This window comes from Aulonocara stuartgranti (genome assembly GCF_965226115.1).
Source record: "Aulonocara stuartgranti genome assembly, chromosome: 17".
NCBI lineage: Eukaryota > Metazoa > Chordata > Actinopteri > Cichliformes > Cichlidae > Aulonocara > Aulonocara stuartgranti.
The window spans coordinates 4,367,694-4,383,294 of record NC_138953.1 but is presented as its reverse complement, the minus strand read 5'-3'; the positions used below and the strand labels follow the sequence as shown (position 1 = coordinate 4,383,294).

At 41.0% G+C, this 15,601-nt stretch overlaps 1 protein-coding gene across 3 annotated transcripts in view; it reads left to right on the top strand.

The window, feature by feature from the left end:
- Positions 1-15,601, top strand: part of cdk17 (cyclin dependent kinase 17) — a 56,766-nt gene that overhangs the window by 739 nt on the left and 40,426 nt on the right. The window contains exon 1 of one of the 3 annotated variants that reach the window (XM_082511109.1): positions 890-1,589. The exons of 1 other annotated variant lie outside the window; for it this stretch is intronic. The gene's annotated coding sequence lies outside the window, so the exon portion shown is untranslated. Of the gene's footprint in view, positions 1-889; positions 1,590-15,048; positions 15,129-15,601 lie in introns of those variants that run through there. One more of the 3 variants, XM_082511112.1, reaches the window with a different exon arrangement.

Below are 15,601 nucleotides of genomic sequence, written 5' to 3'. Positions count from 1 at the left end.
GTTCAGTTCATGCTAGAAATGTGTTTTGGAGTTTGTACGTGTTTTGTCTCTAGGGGCCACCGCATATATTTATATATAAACATATACAAATAAAACCACTTTTTTTTTACGTTAGTAATTCCTTTTGTGCATAATTTTATATTATTGTTAATAATAAATTAAAGCAACAAAACAACCTGAAGAGCCGGTTCGGAGCCGAAAGAGCCGGCTCTTTTTAGTGAGTCGAACCGAAAGAGCCGGCTCTCTAAAAAGAGCCGGAAATCCCATCACTAGTTGTTGTACTTTACGTACCTCCGCTGACTGGGGCAAAGGCTAGCATGATGACACGCTCTGTGAATGTGCTGTTATGCAAAACACCTACAGTCGTTTATGGATCCGTTAAAACACAGCCCAGTCATTATCACAACGCCGTAACAAGTTTAATAGAATCAAAAATACTTCAATGATTTGTAAGGGAAATTATATTTCCCCTCCTGTGACTAGATGAACGGATCCTTTAAAAATAGCAGGAATATCGCAAAAATGCTAATGGTGTAAACGGGTAAAGAAAAATCAAAACTCTATTGTAGAGTTCAAGCATTTTTATCCCTTTAGCAAACCTTTTCAGCTGTTAGTGAACGTTATTTATTGCAAACAACGGGATTTCATAAGGATTATTTCCAGCATCACTAGTAATTAAAGTTTTATCCAGCAGGGGGGCGCCACACAACAATAATTATTCTCATCAGCTTTATAATTTATGCTAATTTCGAAGCTGTTGAAACCCTGAGCGCTATTTAACCATTCCATCATTTTTGGCATCTTCAACAAACACAGACTATTTTGTAATAGAAGTTGAATCGATGAAATAATCGATCTACTCATTTAAAGACTGAAATGGACAGTGTTGCATTGTTATAGTGATGAGTTACAAATGAAAAGGAACGGTATGCTAACAAAACCTGCAGCTGTTTCTTATTTTATCTATTTCCCAACTTTGACAAACTATACTGTACTTAACTTCTAGTTTTACCTACGAGCTAACAAACAAAAAGGCACACAAAATAGCACTTAGAATGTATAATATGCAGTATGTATGTATGTATAGTTTTTGGTGTATGCGTCTATCTAGACGTTTTTCTTTACGTTTTTCAAGTCTATGATGTGGAAGATGTCTGTACAAAAAAAACAGCTTTTAGTTTGCACACTGACCAGATAGACATCACAGTGGCTTTTATTTTGGAAATTGCAATAGAACAGACCTTTGTTTTGAAATGTCAGCGGAAGTGCCATTATCGTAATCTACCTTACATGCTCGCACCCCTCCCGTCTCCGCACTCGACATCCTCCAGCCTCTTTAAACTGTCTCCGCTGCCGAAACAGACGACTTTTTCGGGTTTCGGTCTGTGTCTGTTCGCCCGCACACTCGCACACCCTTCTGCTTGTTTCGGAGGATATTTCTTTCTCTGGCGGAGCGTGTGGAGCACAACCCGAGCACAGACGGAGCTGTGTTTCAGGCTACTTCAGTGGGCGGGTAAAGCGGAGGAGGGCATCCGGGCCTGGCAGCTCCGGAGGGTCGGCTTGAAAACGACGGAATTCACCATTTTCAGGTAAATTCGTTGATGGGTCACTTTCAGGTAACGCTTAATGAACAAGCAGGAGGCTAGGCTTCGCCCGGCGACAAAAGACGAAGTCTGAATGGTGGCCATTGGAAATGGCAAAACAGAGGAAACGGCAGCTGGAGAATAATACAGCCAGACTCTTACTGTAATTCATATATTACTCTTTATCCAGCACGATTATACGTGTTGTTTTTGCGCCTCAAACAATATCTTATTTCACGGTATGTTTGTTTACATAACGTGGCTCAGGCATCGGCAGCCAGAATGTCACCAGCGATAGAAAGCGAACTGTAGATTAAAGGATGAAATAATGCATCCTCGAAATCGCCCTAAATCCCAATGAAAACAGTATGGATCATTGCAGGTATAATGCAAGACCTGTACACAACATATTCATGTCACCCCAAACCTGCTCACAATACACTGTAGCTATACAATGAGGCTTCCCTTTAAAGGAGTAGAGGTGCATTTACCATCAACCGGCCTTTGACTTCATATAAGTGTGAAAGAAATGGCTTCTCTGCTACAGTCAGCGCCTTTACTTCAGCTTGTGCCACGTTTTTGCTGATGTGAAAGCACTGTGGAACAAAGTTGGAATACAAACATTATGAAACTGAGTTAAATCCCTTAAAATAACCTCCAAAGAACTCTTGACTTTTACCAAACTGTGGTTGTTCCTGTCAAGTTATTTGAATACGGTTGAGACACGTTGCTGAAAGTGGAAGATAAGAGACATGCCCTTGAAAATAAGTATTATGGACTGACTGTGTTTAAGCAGACACAAGCTCAAGGGTATTTTAATCTAATGCACCAGGAACACACTGCCCTGCTGTTACCCTGAAAACAGTGACCTGATCTTAGGTACACTATTGTCCTAGAGTTTCGCCTTTTTTTTTCTTCTCCCAAATCGAATACAAAAGCATAAAAAACAAGCAATTACACAACTAGAAATCCAGCATAAATCATTTCAGTTATTATCACCATTCAATAATATTAGAGCTCTGCCTATATGAAAGTTAAAAATTTCTGATTATGAAATTAGAAAGACAGTTTGCATTGTTGAAAGGGAAATAGCTCTGCAGTATTGAGCACTTCTCACCCATCTTTGCCGGGAAATGCCTGTGATGCTTTTAGGCTCTTTTCTATTTCCCGTTTGACCTGCATTCAATTCCAGTGTCCTTCATCTGGAACAACTAGCTGTTCAATTATGTGTATTTGCGAATCTGCATGTGTGCGTTTTGACCCACATTCAGATCTGGGCTGCTGGCTGTGGGAACGATACACCCTGAGAGAGCGACATTAATTACCCCGACAGCTCCCACTCCATGCCTGTAGGCCCGTATAGCAGTGCACATATCGATCAGTCTCTGCATTGTGCCACGATTGTGGGAGGTGTATGTGTGTGCACACCCACTCTATGTTTCTCTCTTTTGCTCCTGGGACTGACACATGAGGATGTATATTATAATGATCTGTCTTCTAGAAGAATGTGGGATGTGTCAGTGGTTTCGATCTGAGAAATCAAAGTGTCTTGTGAAGGACTTGTGAAGCAGGTGTCAGCGATTAGTTTGGAACTTCCTGTCAGAGCGAGTAAGTGACGAATTGGATCAGAGTACTAACTTTGGTGTAGAAGCAAGTATGAGATTGTTAGAACAAAAGGTTTTTGTTTTGTTTTTTTCTTTTACCATTCAGAGTGACACTGGGCTGTGATTTTAATTTTTCTGTGTCATATTAAAATCAGACAATGTGACTTTGCAGGTGGTTTCCCACATCTCAGAAAAAAATCCTAATGAGATCATCGGGGGATATCCAGTCTTAGCTTAGACAAAAAACTGAAAGGACAGAAAAAGACATGTTTGTGTCATTGAAAACATTACCTTAGTATGGGGTAAACCGCTGTCTCCCTGGTGAACAGCTGTACAGCTCTCTGTATCTGCTATCTGCAATTTTAACTTGACTCAGTTAGTTTTTGCCTGCATCACTGCCGTGGCTTATGTTATGGAGCTCTATATTTTTATTCTACCAGGGTAGCTTTGAGTGATTTACAGGTCAGGACGGTCCTTACTTTTCTTATACTGTGCCTTGATGCAGCACTTAGGATACATCCTTTCTGAACCAAAACATTTTTTTTAAATTCTCCATTGCGTTAAGCCAGCTTTTTTTTCTGATTGGCTGCCACATTTAAACAGAAGGTTTGAACAGTAGGTGAGTGGGGCTTCTGTCCTTACGGCTAGATGTGACCATATTAGGGACCTGCTGACCATTAACATAGAGCAGGGGTCCCCAATCCCAGTCCATGAGGGCCGGTGTCTCTGCAGGTTTTAGATCTCACCCTGGGTCAACACACCTGAATCACATGATTAGTTCATTACCAGGCCTCTGGAGAACTTCAAGACATGTTGAGAAGGTAATCCCAGTCCACCGGCCCTCGTGGACTGGGATTGGGGACCCCTGACATAGAGTTAAAAATCTGAATGTCTTAAACACAGCAGTGGGAGCAGTCTGTAGCCGTACAGGGATAAATTATACATACACTGACCTTAATATTTTAGATTTCTGAAATCTGTAATCTGAGCAGGAACTGCTGTAAGAGTATAAACATAACAGGAAATAAGGAAAAGCTCAGTAGATCCACTGTAACTGCCACAAAGTATTTAGGAAAATATGTTATATTCCATCACATTTTAACTTAGCTGCTGCAGTGATGTAGATGATAATGGCAAGAAAATCATCAGAAAAGTGTTTTGTTTGGTTTTTTTTCTTCTTTTTACTCGTTAGTTTTTCACAAAACACCTAAATGTTTTGTAGGAAGAAGTGAATTAGCGAATGGTGGCTTATAATAATTGTGGCAATATCCCAACATGCTTTGTAGCCAAGCAGACTGCACTTCCAAAACACTGTTGCTATTGACAACCAGTCGAATAGCTTTCTCTCTCCCTCGTCAAAGGAGCTTGTAAAGAAAAGCGTCTGGACTTCTTTAAGTTGCATGAAGACGTTTCACCTCTCAGCCGAGAAGCTTCGTCAGTTCTAAGGTCAAATGGCAGAGAGTCCCAGATTTAAACCCAGTGGGGGTATCCCCCCCACAGAGGGACAAAAGGACCCCCTGATGATCCTCTAATCACCTGAGCCAAGGTGTGAAAGCGGGTGTGGGTCCCAATCAGCCAGAGTTTCGGGTGAGTTCATTGTGAAACCTGGCCCCACCTTATCATGTGATTTCCTGTGGTCAGATGGCCCAGGATGTGTGTGGGCGTTAAGGCGTCTGGGGAGGGAACTCAAAACTGGATTATACATGGCAGACAGTTGGTGTCGTAAACCACCGCCTCTGTTCAAAGATGGTCGCTCACAGTGGACATAGATGGCTTCTTTCACTCCTCTTTCAAACCATCTGTCCTCTCTGTCCAAAATGTGAACATTGGCATCCTCGAAAGAGTGTCCTTTATCCTTAAGATGCAGATGGACTGCTGAGTCTTGTCCTGTGGAGGTGGCTCTTCTGTGTTGTGCCATGCGCTTGTGAAGTGGCTGTTTGGTCTCTCCAATGTAGAGGTCTGGACATTCCTCGCTGCACTGTACAACAAACACCACGTTGTTAAGTCTGTGTTTTGAAGTTTTGTCTTTCGGGTGAACCAGTTTTTGTCTGAGCGTGTTGCTGGGTCTGAAGTACACCGGGATGTTGTGCTTGGAGAAAACTCTCCTGAGTTTCTCTGATACACCGGCTACATAGGGGATGACAATGCTGTTGCGTCTGTCCTCCCTCGCTGGTGTCTGGTCTTCTTTTCTGTGCATCTTTGCTAACTTTATAAACGCCCAATTAGGATAACCGCATGTTTTGAGTGCTTCCTTTACATGTGTGTGTTCCTTCTTTTTTCCCTCACGCTTAGAGGGAACATGTTCTACCCGGTGGTGTAGGGTCCTAATTACTCCAAGTTTGTGTTCCAGAGGGTGATGGGAGTCAAAGAGGAGGTACTGGTCCGTGTGTGTGGGCTTCCGGTAAACTTCGATGTTGAGGTTGCCGTTCTCTTCAATGTGCACTGCGCAGGTGATTAGAGGATCATCAGGGGGTCCTTTTGTCCCTCTTTGGGGGGGATACCCCCACTGGTTTTAAATCTGGGATTCTCTGCCATTTGACCTTAGAACTGAAGAAGCTTCTCGGATGAGAGGTGAAACGTCTTCAAGCAACTTAAAGAAGTCCAGACGCTTTTCTTTGCAAGCTCCTTTGACTACGATGACCTGGATGACTGAGAACCTTCACAGACATCTTCTCTCTCCCTCCTTCTACCTCTTGTTTATATAACTCCAACTTGTGCCATATTTTCCAATCAGATAGGTGTTTTTGTGTGTGTGTGTTTCTGTTTCCACACCTCTTTTTTGACTCTTTGTGCTTTTTAGAATGTTTCTCCCTTCATCTTTGAAAAATGTGTGTGTGTGTGTGTGTGTGTGTGTGCGCGCGCATGCTGTTTCTGTTTAATTCATGATTTTTCAACTCTGGTGTTTGCTTGTGCTTTTTCATCCTTGTTCTGTGTGTGCGCTGAATTTATTAACCCAATAAGCTTTTCTTCCAGCACTGCGTAGCTTATTGTTGTGTAGAATTTGACAAAAACTAAGAGGTGGACTAGCTAACAGCCAGGGGGAATGAAAGGGAGGCTGTTACTGTGCTGCTACAGGGTGGGCATGATGTAGGTGAAGTGGTAATTTCTGGGTTCTTTGGGGGACTGACAAAATTGTAGGGCTTTCAAATGAATACAGTTAGTGTGGGCTGGGTGCAGCGCAACCACACACACACACACACACACTCTCTCTCTCTCTCATTCACGCACTCAGTCGTAGCCACATGAACACACACAGATGAGAAAGTTATGTGAGCCATGCAAGGAATGTGAATTGGGAGTTGACTGTCTCTTTTACACACACACACACACACACACACACACACACACACACACACACACACACACACACACACACACACACACACAGCTTCTTTCAAGCTTCAAAAAGTGAAAAATTTAGGTCATATCATCAAGCATTTCTGTCAGCCCTACTGCTGTGTGTGGGTGTGTGTGCTGTCATCTTGTATGAATTTATTTGGCTGTTAGAGGTCTTGTAGGATGTATGTGTGTTGGTGTTAAATGGATTGAGCAGGTGTGTTACTTCTCTTTATTCTCTTCTGAATAACAATTTTCATACATTGTCTTTTCACATAAACAAATTTAGTCTTCTATTATTGCTGTATTCTGTAGCATTATGGAGCCCTGTCCAGTTTTCCCCCATGGAAGTCTTTTAATTACACTTCTCTGTGCGATTGCTTGTGTACCCAGGGTTGAGTTGAGTGAAATTGACTCATAATCTGGAGTTTAAGCATTGTTAGAACCACAGCATCCCCCCAGCGAGCTAGAGATCAGTCAGTGCAACTGTTTGATTTGTTGCTTCCCTACCGAAATGGTGTCCAGGCTAGCAGTTGACATCTGCTATTTTGAGCTGTAAGCTTGATTTAGACTTCTGCGGGACGTTTACATGCTACCTTATGCAGTAACCGGAAACTCCTTTTTGGTTCAAATGGGGGTCCGGTAGAGCAGGGTGATATGACCAAAAATATTTATCACGATATACATTTGAAAATTTGCGATAACGATATAACTGATGATATAATTGACACTAGACAAAATACTTTACAACTCCACAACTTTATTAATACAAAAAAAAATCAATGTATTTTCACTTAAACAAGCAGCTGTTTTTATGTGCATTAAAGTTATATAAAAATTTAACAGTGCAAATTCCTTGCCGACAGTTTAAATGGCATTTCCAGTGGAAATTGGCCGACACATCCTCAGCATAACCATGTATAATATCCACAAAACTTAAAAAGAGGTTATATACACACAATACGGTAATATTATGTTGAAGCACAGTACGTATCACTCCGCGAGGCTCCTCCCTACGATAGCCGTAATGCGGGATTATAAGGGACTCTGTCGATTTTCAGAAAAATCAAAGGATTGATTTTAAGTGCGCCGTATTTTCCGAAAAACACGGTAATAACGACGGCCCGCTAGCATGCTCTACCAAAAATAGTGCTTTGTTGTGTATCTGATGGACGAAAGCTAAACCAGTTCCACACCACTGAAGTTGCAGCATTTTTACAAACCAATTCTGGTTCATCCGTTTCATTCAACGATCCGCTTTCGTCCTTCTCATTCTCCGCCATGCTTTTTCCGCCATGTGCGTATGAAAACAAAGGCGATGCGCATGCGCGTTTTACCCATATTCTATCGCGATATTTCATTTTCTTATCGTTGCCCAACATTATACCGGTATTACCGTGAACGGTATGAATGGCCCAGCCCTAGGGTCCGGTTATGGCGTAAGTTACGGCAAGGATCTGAAGCACAAGTATAATTTACATGTTACGCCTTACCTGACAACCCTTTGTCCCCCACTAACTCTTTTTCTCATTGATTGTTTTTTCATTGGAATTATGTCATCTAAAAGATCTCTATCCATCCATTTTCCATTTTCACTGCTTCGTCACAGGGACAGGCACCCTTGGATATGTTGACCAAAATAAACGTGGTTAGGATTTCTGCTGTAATCGAGCAGGCTCACTGCTTCGTCACAGGGACAGGCCCCAGAGCACTGCACTCAGGTGATGATCTAAAAAGGCTACAAGGTCAAGAGGTGGGATTCAGACTACTTCCAACATCTCCCAGTTGCTCTCTGTTGATATAATGGCGCTGTAGCTCAGTAGTCATATTGTATACCATCAGTAAAGCAGATGGATTTGTGTTTCTAGGTTGAAACATAAAGACATTTAGCTGTTCCGCTTGTCAAGTTGAAATTGGATTTTTGGAATGCAACGTTGTATGAGTAGCTGATTTGTGCCCAGAGAAAAGTGGCACAGTGTTGATGCCAATTAGTCAGCTGGAGTTGATGTTCTGCTGTTTAGTTCATCCCGTCCTACACAACTCTCACCATCTGCCTACTTTTCACAAACAATTCTTCCAACATTTCACATAATCACAACAAGGACACGACAGTCGACATTATTCACCATCGGTAACGATTCTCCTTCTTGAGCATCAAACCCGTGAGCTCTTTGAATTTCAAGGTTGTGTAACTGTGTTCTCATTGCCCTCTTTTTAGCCGGCTGCCTACTTTAACTTTAAATTCCACTCTCATTCTAAAATTGAGTTTCCCTTTTAATCGTGAGCAGGAATCTCTAATTATCCCGCTTTCTTCCCGTCGGGTTAATCATTGCCTCCCAGATAGGCGTTATCTGCAATCAATGCCAGCAAAGTGCACCGAAAGTTCACAGGAAACAGACACAGAAATTGGACCGTAGTTGCTTATGATACCTAGAGCGTAAATACTCAGGCCATGATGCTTTTTAATTTAGCCACTTTTAACGATTCTTCTGTGACATGTTGCTGAAAGGAGTCAAGTTTCGCCGTACTCCTCTTCCTATTTCTGGAGCTGTTCTCTGCATTAGCATGAGCAAGTGTCCCCTTCATCTTTATTTGAGAGGTCAGATGGCTGTGGATGCTGATAATCTTATGTAATCACACTAAAGAAACACTCCACGATGAGTAGTAAAACACAGAAGCTTTTACTGACAGCAGTGGTGTGTACTACAAAAGAAGTTTGACATAGCTTGGCTTTCTTTGTATTATCTAGCCTGAAGAAACCTAAAATCCCAGTCTGAGATAACGGATACAACTTTCCACAATCAGGCTGTGCGTGGGCTCAATAAAAGGGGCTGTTTTAATGCGTCATTAGATGTGCTTCTCTGTAGAAAATGGACCATCTGCAGAATAACTACTGAAATGTGGCACTTAAGGGCAATTCACACTCTGACACTGAAAACTGGTTTTAGGCTCAACAAACCCATTGATCTTGCTTTGCAGTGCAACCTTCAGGTCTCAGAGAAGTACATCACAGCTGTGAGCACTGGGTATTAAGGGCACAAGATAAAGTCAGAAAACAGTCATCCACCATGAATTTGGCAGAGTTGCATCGAGGCAAGAAATAGAAAATTTGTTCCATCATGTTTCCTGATTGCTGGCAGCAGGGAAAGAAAATGAGGAGTAGCAGGTCTTTGGTCTTCAACATTATGTGTTAGGGTAGAAGACATGCAGAGTTATTTTCTGAAAACTGAAGCGGTTATTAGGTACAGAGGGGTGGCAGAAAGAAACGAAAAGCGGATCTGGTTTCTGCAAATGAGTGCATGTCCAAATCTAATCACTGCAGTAGACTCTGATGTGGAGTCTGAAATCTTTAGGAAACGCCGCCATAAATTAGTTTCCTTACCATCTCTAGGTACAGTAAATACAGAGCTATCTCCTGCATATAATGTTGGTAAGAGGCTATAGGGGCTTTACAGCAAGGCACAGTAACATGCTTGTGTAAAGTTGGTCAGAAGGTTCCTTTGTGAGTGCGCATGCGCCATTAGCGTGCTGCCTGCTGTAACCCCTAATTTCCCTCGGGATGAATAAAGTATTCTGATTCTGATTCTGACTCTTATAACAGAGTGCCACAGAACCTGTGGGAAACCACAGTGTTGTTTTTACAGTTCTTATATGTTAGCTTTTGGCAGAGATGTAGGTACCATCCAGCTGTAACATATGACAAGTTTCTAAAAATGTCAGGATGTAGGCATTAAAGATATTGCATATGAAAGTCACACACAAAAAAGGTGATTTAATGATGTATTGTCTAGTTTTGATCTCCAGCAACCACAAATTTCAACCATGCTTGGGGCACTGCTGCGACAGAAGTTGACATGAAAAATTCTTTAGCCTGCAAATGTGCATTTTAATCAATTTATGGAGAATTTTGCATCTCTGGCTGCCTGGTGAATTTTGTAAGTAACATGCACCTCAGGCAGGGAACACCTGTTTCCAAAGGCCTTGGGGTAATGAAGGTGGTTCTAGAAACTGTGTGTGGGGGGGGGGGATGCGTGACAGAAACCCATTCAAAAGACAGAGTCGAAGAGGAGGAGCAGATGGAAGTAGGGAGGATTAGAGTTCTGTTTTACACATATGAAAGTAGGGCTGCTCGATTATGGCAAAAATGATAATCACGATTATTTTCACTGAAATTAAGATCGCGATTATTTGACGATATTTATTTAACCCTTTAAGACCTACCATAGAACCAAGTCTGCCAGAGCTTATATTATTTTTTTACATGTTGTAGTGCCATTTGTGGGAGCATTTCAAGTTGCTATACAACTGTTATAGCCCATATTTTAATAATATGTATGCATTAAGTCCATAGTAACTACATTAATTGCAAAAAAGTGCAATAAACTACAAAAAAATTGAAAATTGTTTTTGTTTTTTAACATATATTTCTACTTGGAGAAATTTAAGAGGTTTATCCCTCAAAACTTTAAATACAAAAAAGTTTATTTTGAGTGTCTTCATAGTTTTATTTTGGAGATACAGCAATTTTTATATACTGCAGGAAAAACAAAAACAATCCTATGATGCAAATTTGCAAAGAAAACAGCAGGTGCATCAAAATAAACTATTTCCAGCAGTGCAATTCGAGTTCTAAGCATCCCAGAAACTATTCAGAAAAGTCAAACATGACCAGTATAGGCTTTTAAGGCCTACAAGTAAAAAAAACTACATTTTCTGCAAAAATGACATCACTTCCGGTTTCGGGCAGGAAATGGCGGACATGTGATAGTTAGCGGTGACGTCTGTTTCAATGTGCGAAGTGTTACGAACAGCTGATCGGCAAAGCGTGTTTCTGGAATATTATGTTTTTGTTCCTGCAAGCGCTTTTTATGCAATTTATGTGGGAGGAAACCGTGACCGAGTACAAGCTGATGGCATAAGATGTAAGTTTCATATGCAAAACAAATTATTGCGCTAGCTTACACGGTTCATGTTCTACAGGGATTTAAAAATAGTTACACAAAACAGAGCGTGCTGCTCTGACCGGCTTTAAAGGGTTAACAATAACAATGTATTGAATAATGACTTTAAAAAATAATATAAAATAGTGTGCAACACCACTGAAGTTTTTTTTACCTCTCTTTTCAACCAACGGCAGTCACTCTCCTCTCCAAATAACTTCTGCTTAGCTTTCAGAGCTTCCCTCGGGTCCTCATAATCAGCGGTCTCCAACCTTTTTTGCGCCACGGACAGGTTTATGCCCGACAATATTTTCACGGACCGGTCTTTAAGGTGTCGCGGATAAATGAGGGAGGGGCTAATAATCGGCTCAGTCATTTTTAATGATCGTTGAAAGCCCAGATCGTAATCGTGATTAAAATTCGATTAATTGAGCAGCCCTATATGAAAGGCTACCTCAAAGCTGTCAGCAGTTAAGCAGTGTTTTTGTATTTTGTCATCAGATGTGGGTCACTCTAGCTGCTGTTGCATTTATGCAACTGAAATGAATTTAAAAGCTTTAAAATGTGGCTATATTTTGCTTGTTTTTAAACTCTGTGGGACACAGACTGACAGTGCCCAACACTGGTCTGTGACTCATTGGTCAGATAAAGCACTGTTGTTGCATTATCATTACTATGTGCAAATATATAGCACATATATTTATTTTTGTGGCAGAATAAATCATCATTGGGAAGAATGTTTTTTTGTGTGTTGTATTGTATTGTATTTGTATTTTTTATTTTTTTGTATTATTTCTTTAGTTCTGTTTTTGTTTTGTGTGAGTGCTTGCATGTAATCTTAACATCGCATAATTCCCTGTCCTTCTCTCTGCTGGAATGTGCCATCTGTTTGGACCAACCAAACATCCACACAGGAAAATACACATTCTTGAGTGTTGCGTTCATCCAGCTGTGTGTGTGTGTGCGTGCATGCATGCATGCATGCCAGTTAGACCGGAAGCTTCTTGTTAACCCTGGTTAATCTGGTGAACGTTAAGACGGATGAGCATCACATAGCAGGAGGAATAACAGTAGGACCGAGAAGAAGGAAGGTGTTGTTTTCAAACACATTGTTATTGTGTAGTTTGAAGTGTCAGCGTAGTAGCTGGAGGAGCAAATTGAAAAAGAGAATTGACAGCAGGTGGTTAGTGTCCTTTTAGTTTTTGGAAATACAAACTGATACTTTTTTTTTTTTTTTTTGCTGCCTTAAAAAGATCTCCAAGAGTTGAGAGTGAAAGACATGGGGCAAAGCAGGACGGACTCAAACCCGGACCAGCTGCGTCCGGGTTTGAGTCCGTCCAGGTCACCTGCTCATTGAGCTAAACCAGTTTTCTCAACAGTACATCAATACATAAGTGAGCTTAAAATGTCTGTTTATGGCTTCCTGTTGTACTGTGTAGCAGGCCATAGAAAGCAGAACTTAAACAAAATTTAAAGCTGTGGTTGGCTTTGGAGCACACTTCTACAAGTCAGTAGTAACAAGTAGAGCAGGGCGATATGACCAAAAATATTTATCACGATATACATTTGAAAATTTGCGATAACAATATAACTGACGACATAATTGACACTAGACAAAATACTTTACAGCGCCACAACTTTGATGGGGTTTTTTTGCACTAATAATGTATTTTCACTTAAACAAGCAGCTGTTTTTTTATGTGCATTAAAGTTATATAAAAATGTAACAGTGGAAATGCAAATTCCTTGCTGACAGTTTAACCAAAAGGCATTTCCAGTGGAAATTGGCCGACATATCCTCAGCATAACCATGTATAATATCCACAAAACTTAAAAAGAGGTTATACACACACACAATACGGTCGTACTAAAGTCGTACTAAAACATTTGACAGATTTTCAAGCGCTGTGTACATAAAATCGTTTCGAGGTCAGTAAACACAACCAGAATTCATACAATAAGGCACACAGGATTATAAGAGGCACTGTAGATTTTCAGAATTGGATTGATTTTAAGTGTGCCGTATTTTCCAAAAAACACGGCAATAACGACGGTCCGCTAGCATGCTCTACCAAAAATAGTGCTTTGTTGTGTATCTGATGGACAAAAGCTAAACCAGTTCCACACCACTGAAGTTGCAGCATTTTTACAAACCAATTCTGGTTCATCCGTTTCATTCAACGATCTGCTTTCGTCCTTCTCATTCTGCGTCACCGCCATGTGAGTATGTAAACAAAGGCACTGCGCATGCGCGTTTACCCATATTCTATCGCGATATTTCATTTTCTTATCGTTGCCCAAAATTACACCAGTATTACCGTGAACGGTATGATATAGCCCAGCCCTAGTAACAAGTCACCTATTTATGCAAGTACATGCAACAATGAGCTAAACGAGGCCACACAAACATCATTCATGGGAAATAAAACTACTAGTTGCAGATTGCACTAGATGACAATCACGCTCACTACACAAACAAAACAGATTGTGTGTGTGAGTGGAAGAGGACACAGAGAGCAGCAACACTTACTGAAACAGCACCAGGTGCCTGCCTGTTTGTTTTTTGTGAACTCAGGAGCAATGTGGGAAACCAGTAGCTGTATTAGGCACCAGCTAATTCTGTCATGTAAAGTCGTGTAATAACAGTTGAAAAAATGTGGGTTGCTCGTCATAGAATCCACCCATGAGACAAATGGTTTTTTTGGGAATCCTTACATTTTGGTTGATTGTCCATGAAGATAATGAAAATACAGATTGCATTTGTGGTGGAAGGGGGGCTACAGGGGAGTTTGCATCTGACTTTATTTTGCTTTGCTATTTGAAGAAGTGCCACCCAAACTTCTGAAACCCGTAGTGATCTCTGGCTTTTCATAATTCTTCTGTTTGTACATTCCTGCTGATCTCAGGATTTCTCACACCTGTATGATACTGTAAGGCAGCATCAGAAAATAGCTTCTAGGTGCAAGGCACTATACACAGTACAAAAAAAAAATCACAAAACTGACATACAGTTTTCGTGACCTTCTTTATGTAAGGCTGTAAACATTTTTAATGCCCTTTTGTTGGACATTTTAACATCTGAGTGCACACTGACAAATTCTTTGGAGTCAGCCTCCCTGTGAAAAACAGTTGTTTAATACAGTAACAAAAAGAGCTGAGTGATTAAATTCATGTTCATTACTATGATGTACATCATCATAGTACATCTGGTAATTGCATTCCTTTTATATGAAAACATTGAGGAGTCCAACTTTAAACAAAAAAAAAAAATACTCTAGAAAATGTGGTTCATTTTCAAGCCATGCTCCACTCTGCTTACGTCAGTGTTCGTGTTTGTGTTGAATTGTATACAGTTACCTAGATTGCACCAGAGCAGTCTACGTGCTGCTGATGGCTCTGCCGCCTACCGAGAGAGAGAGTGTGTGTGTGTATGTTTGTGGACTGATTACAATGCTGGTGTGAACAACTGATAAGAGGATAATCTATCCTGCACGCGATCGCCGCTTTGTAATTGGAAGACGGATAAGGTGTATTGCCTTTGGTGTGACCTCAGGCTTACCGGCCTCCCTGCACAGACGTACATACACATGCAGCGTGTTTGTTTCTTTGAACCTCCTCTTGTTGCAAACAGATGACACTGGAGTGTCTGGGCGTGCAGTCAAATCGTGAGTGTGTGCGTCTGTGCATGGATGTGTGTGTCTCTGTCAGCTGAGTTCCTTGTATGTTTTGTGGCCTGTGGGCTTTGTGTTTTGTTTTTTTTTTTTGTTGTTTTTTTTTGTGTGTCATGTGGCAAAAAGAGCTATGGGGTAATGGTGCTCTATGTGCTGTGTTAACATATGTTTGTTTGTGTGTGTATTCAGCTGACAGACCCTGCGGCATTTTTTTTTTTTCTCACCTAAAATTAACTCCAACGCACTCTTCCTCTCAATCTTTATCTTCATTCTTTCCATCTCCCCCATTATGCCTCAAGATCTGCGTTCTTCTTCTTCCTCTCTTCCTTGTTCTTTCTCTCTCCTTTCAGGATCACATTTTGTTTATGTCTCTCTGTCATAGATTATCACTTAGTTGTTTTTAATGGAAGCAATTAAGCGTGGACTGTTTTGATACAGTAGGTAGACACTAGAAGCATAAACCAAAC